Here is a 6000-nt window from a genome sequence, read left to right as displayed (position 1 = left end):
ACTGAAGGGTTCTAGTCCGTAGGACAACAATCACAAACATACAATCATACCATAGGCTAGCTTCTAGGGTTTAGCCTCTCTGATCTCGTGGTAGATCTACTCTTGTACTACCCATATCATCAATATTAATCAAGCAGGACGTAGGGTTTTACCTCCATCGAGAGGGCCCGAACCTGGGTAAAACTTCGTGTCCCCTGCCTCCTGTTACCATCCGGCCTAGACGTACAGTTTGGGACCCCCTACCCGAGATCCGCCGGTTTTGACACCGACAGTAGTAAAGGGAGAACTACTGCGATTGTGTCCCAGTTTATCCGGATGAGCACCTTAGTAGAGAAAGCCGAAAACTGACTATCATGATGCGGCGTGAGCCGGTCAGCTCTTCGGAGGTTTCAAATCTTTAGCGATTTTTCCAGCATTGGGCGACGAATTGGTTCTCATCTGATTAGGTGTTTACAACGCCCTAGTCTGGACACTAGGGGTTGTGCCTATATTTTCATTGTTAAACTCCTATGCTAATTGAGGGTAATAAAGCCACATAGTCCGATTGCATGGTTCGTTGCGCTAAACACCTCCTTTAAGGACCAAAACTCTTGGATAAAGCGTGTTTAGATTCATCCCAAACAGCCCCGTACTACCTACGTGGGGGCTGAAGCCGACGACTGGCCAACTCTCAGATTTGATAAAACGGCCGCATAGGAGGTAAAAAAATTTAACTAAACAAAACAGCAAAGCATTATATTACATATCAGGCCTTGTTTTCATCATACAGGATGGGATTACATGAATGTATTCATTCCAAAATCATGTCCTTAGCACATTGCTCCACCACAATGCGGGGTCCCTTCAGAACATCTTCAAAATACCACTTGGGCGTGTAGTGCTCCTTGCCCGCAGGCGATCCTTCGGTCGTGAGATTGACGGCATCCATCTTCGCGCATTGTATCTTGACGCGGGCGAAGGCCATTCGCGCACCTTCTATGCAGACCGACCGCTTGATGGCATCAAGCCGAGGGTAGGCATTGACCAGCCGCATCACGAGGCCGAAGTAGTTGCAGGGTATAGCTTCTGCAGGCCACAGCCGGATTATTAAATCCTTCATGGCTAGTTCGGCCACCCTATGCAGCTCGACCAACTGTTTTAGCTGGTCGCTCAAGGGCACCGGATGTTCTGGTGCAAGATATTGCGACCCGAATAGCTTCTCCGTTGAGCTCCCCTCTTTGGCCCAGAAGAATTCCTCAGCGTCAGAAACACTGCGCGGCAAATCTGCAAACACGCCTGGAGAACTCCAAATCCGAGTCAGTAAGAGATACCTCGGGTTCACATACTTGCTTTGCATATTGAAAGCCTTACCCGCTGCGATCTTCTTGGCCTCCTAGATCTCCCGGAGGGCGCCTTGGGCTTCGGCTCGGGCCTCTTGTGCACTTTGGCAGGCCTTAGCAAGTTCGGACTCTTGGTCCGCATTCTGGTGCTCCAAGGACTCGCATTTCTTCGCTGTGTCCTGGAGCTCCTGCTGGACCTCACCAACCCTGGCCTCATGCTTTTCTCGGGCGGCTTTTTCATTTACCGCTCTCTCCTCGGCCTCGGCCAGTGCCTTTTTGAGGGCCTCTACCTCAGTCGCCACCCCTAATAAATGTCATGGCACTGTGATCAGCTTACATTTTTCATCCCTTCTGGACATACACAATATCACTAGATACCTTGGGTACTCTCCAGCTAGTTTTTCGCACGGCCGAGCTCTTCCTCGGTCCGTTCCAGCTTCCACTTCAGTCCGGAGACTTCGGCAGCATGAGAGGTCGCGGCCAGCAGTGACGCCTGCTTACTCACAAAGACATGTATGATTAGTTTCCTGCGGATGGCTATTTGATCCTCTGTTCGGCTTTTCTTTCCGAACATCGGACAGAGTCTCAAGGGCTACTGTCTATACTGTAACTTACTTTTCACATAAAGGCAGCGCTTACCTCAAAGCCTATTAGAAGGCTCGCACAGGCTTCGATCAGTCCGCTCTTCGTGGACTGAATCTTCTCAATCACCGCACCCGTGAGGGTACGGTGCTCCTCAACGATGGAGGTGCTTCGTAGCGCCTCCAGTAGAGTATCCGGCGCCTCTGGTTGGACAGAGGTCACTGGTGGAATGGGCACACCTGCTTCCAATGAAGGAGGCTGATGGATGGATTCTGGAGCTGTATAGGTCTCCTGGACCGCATTCGGTTGGGGGCTAAATTGGACATAGCCCCCACCTCCGGCCTCCATGGGGATCCGCTCCACCATGTGTTCGGCGGCCGAGGTCTCGCCCTCTGGCGTCATCTTAACGACCTCATGTGTCTCTCCCTGGCCGGGGGTCCTTCGGGACAACACCTCGGCGTCGTCTGTAGCTTTGGGAGAGGAGGCCATTGGAAGGGACCCGCTCTCCATCACCTTCGGATCCAGCGATTTCCCCGTAGACGAGGATCGCTCGAGGGCGGAATGGGCCGGACTGCAAATGCATGATTCAACATGTTAGAATTAGGTGAAAGAGGAGGATGTATGAATACTTCAGGGTCTTCGGATACTCATGATTCGGCCAGGGGCTTGTCTCGAGGGCGCCGCTCTAGGCTGCTATCGACGTCCCACGTGGAGCTATCCGCGAGGGAAGCCTTTCCCTTGTACGCCTCCGCCTCCAGATCTATGGAGGCCGCCCTCTTCTTCCCCCCCCCCTTGGGGAGAGGGAAGTTGCTTTCTTCCTCCTCTTCCTCCTCCTCCTCGTCATCTTCAGCGACGGAGTGAGTTTCAGCATCTTCAGACACCGCGTCTGAAGTACCCTTGGGACGAAGGCCTCCTCTAGTCCCCTTGGCATTCTTTTTGGCCTTCTTTTCCGATGCCACGTGGGGCGTCGGAACCAGCATCTTAGTCAAAAGCGGGATGGCTGGTTCCTCAGGGAGCGGAGCCGAACACCGAATCCGCTCCGCCTTCTTCGTCCAACCCTGAAAAGGAAAAATAGGGAAGTTGGGACATCCTCCTTGAGCAAGCCAGACAGAGATACGCCTTAAAGCATGGAATACTTACCGAACTGGCAGGATGAGCCAGATCATGTCCGTAGTCCTCGGTTGTCTTCGGCCACATCTCGTTGGCCTTGAAGAGCACCTTCCAGATCTCCTCGTGCATAGTTCCGAAGAAGTGTCGTAGGGTCTTGTGCTTGGCCGGATTGAACTCCCATAGATGGCAAGCCCGGTTCTAGCATGGAAGGATCCGGCGAATTAGCATCACCTGAATCACATTGACGAGCTTGAAATTCTTGTCCATCATGCTCCTGATGCGCGTCTGAAGCGCAGTCAACTCATCCGACGAAGACCAATCCAGGCCCTTCTCCTGCCATGAGGTAAGCCGCATTGGGCCCCGGACTTGAATTCGGGAGTCATGGCCCAGGCAGCGTCGCGGGGCGAGTGACATAGAACCATAGCTTCTGCCACCCCTTGACGGCCTCCATGAAGGTGCCTTTGGGCCACGGGACGTTGGACATTTTTCTCACCATGGCGCCTCCGTATTCTGCGTGTTCACCACCCACCACCTTTGGCTTCACATTAAAGGTCTTCAGCCACACTCCAAAGTGGAGAGGGGTGCGGAGGAAGGCCTCACACACGATGATAAACGCCGAGATGGTGAGGAAGGAATTGGGGGCCAGATCATGGAAGTCCAGCCCATAGTAGAACATGAGTCCGCGAATGAATGGGTGGAGAGGAAATCCTAGCATGTGGATAAAATGAGGGATGAACACAACCCTCTCATGGCGTTCCGGAGTAGGTACGATATGTCCCTTAGCAGGAAGTCGATGGGCGATCTCCCTGGACAAATATCCGGCCTCTTGAAGTTGGGTGACATCATTCTCCTTGACGGTGGAGGCCATCCACTTGCCCTGTGCTCCGGACATGGTTGGATTGCTTTCTTGGGGGAGGATAGATGAGAACTTGGGTGCTGGATCTCGAGAGTGGGTAGACGGAAGGAGAGAAGGCGTGGGTGGAAGAGATGAATCCTTATCTCCTTATAAAGACGGTGAATATCAAACGCCTCCCCACTCGTCGTAAAACTCGCCTATTCCCTAGGGGTCGTGCAAGCGGCACGATTGGATTACCCATACCTGTATTGATGAGGATCCCACAATAAGGGGACATGATCTCGGCTTTGACAAGACGTCCCGATAAAACCGCATCTCAAAAAATGAAGCGGCAGGCCGAAAAATGGTTCGAAATAATAATCGGGTAGGGACGTGATATCACGTTACAGAAAGTTGTCAGCGGATTTGACTCGTGGAATATTATACTCTCTGCGGTTGTTTGTGGTACTTGTTTTACAGATCTGAATACATTCTTTGCGTCTGAAGACTATTTTGGAGAAGGGAACCCGTCTTGCAATGCCGAAGACAATCTGCGCGCAGGACACCTCGTCATTGAAGCCTGGTTCAGGGGCTATTGAGGGAGTCTTGGACTAAGGGGTCCTCAGGCGTCCGACCTGTTAGCCATGGGCTGGACTGATGGGCTGTGAAGATACAAAGACCGAAGACTCTACCCGTGTCCGGATGGGACTCTCCTTGGCGTGGAAGGCAAGCTTGGTGACCAAATATGAAGATACCTTTCACTATAACCGACTTTATGTAACTCTAGATCCCTCCGGTGTCTACATAAACCGGAGGGCTAGATCCTTAGAGGAAGGACAATCATAATCAGATAGGCTAGACTTCTAGGGTTTTAGCCATTATGATCTCGTGGTAGATCAACTCTTGTAACCCTCATACTCATCAATATTAATCTAGCAGGACGTAGGGTTTACCTCCATCGAGAGAGCCAGAACCTGGGTAAACGTTGTGTTCCCTGTTTCCTGTTACCATCAACCTCAGACGCACAGTTCGGGACCCCCTACCCGAGATCCGCCGGTTTTGACACCGACATCCCTCCCCCAGATCCATAGTAGAACCCTCTCTAGCACTGGCGTGCTCACCCCGGCCGTGTGCCCACTCTTCGGCATCAAGTCTACCTACACTGTCATTCCCAACACGCGGCTGCCCGCGCCTCGTCGTCTTCGTTTGCTCGCCAGCCACCCTCGAGCATATTGATCATGTAACCCTCGCCTCTCCTGTGGTTCGATCAGGTTTACATTAAGAAACTTGTTAGTTACTGCTCTCCATCGCGATGAGGCATATTTCCTCGCAATCCCTCTTCCTATTCCATTTCGTATGCTCCCAAATTGGCAATAAAATAACGGAGAGTGTATATATGTTCATTATCTACCTTCCTAACTAGTACATATAAGCTTTATTTGTTGGATCACGGGTTCCGGCAAAACCCTTAAGGTTCAAACACCGGGGTGCGCGCGAAGATTTCCCCCTTGCCGATCCACGTCCTAACTTAGCTAAGATCTTACAAACTAACTTGACGAACTCGCAACACAAAGGACACAAGATTTAAACTGGTTCGGGCCACCGTTGTGGTGTAATACCCTACTCCAGTGTGGTGGTGGTGGATTGCCTCTTGGGCTGAGGATGACCAGTACAAGGGGAAGAACAGCCTCCTAAGGTTGAGGTGTTCTTGTGCTTGGTGGGTGTGTGGCCATGGATGTGGTGGCCCCAATCTCAGATCTGGTTCTCCGTCTCATCCCCTCTCTTCTACCTATGGTGGTGGCTAGTACTATTTATAAAGGCCCTGGCCCTCTCCCCAAATATTGAGCGGGAAGGGAGCCAACAACGGCCAATTTGAAAGGGGGCAGCTACTACAAGCTATCCTGACAAAAGTAGTCTTCGCCTGCCAAAGGCTCTAGTGGTGACGCCGTCTTGGGCTCCACGGTGACCTCCGTCTTGCCGTCCTTCTGGTCTTGGTCTCATTGCACCAATATGGAAACATTTGCTTGACGCCTCGGTACTCCGTGCCTGCACTTGCCCCCTTTGCACCAAAGAGGAAACAAGGACATTGTGTGCGCTGGCGCCCGCCTGGCCTCGATCGTCATGGCTCACGTCACGAGAACCTCGCGAGGTTTT

The sequence above is a fragment of the Triticum urartu genome, chromosome 7A (assembly GCF_056163025.1).
Source record: "Triticum urartu cultivar PI428250 chromosome 7A, HENAU_Tu73, whole genome shotgun sequence".
In the NCBI taxonomy this organism is placed as follows: Eukaryota; Viridiplantae; Streptophyta; class Magnoliopsida; order Poales; family Poaceae; genus Triticum; species Triticum urartu.
The sequence above is the reverse complement of the archived record's forward strand: the minus strand, read 5'-3'. Positions refer to the sequence as shown.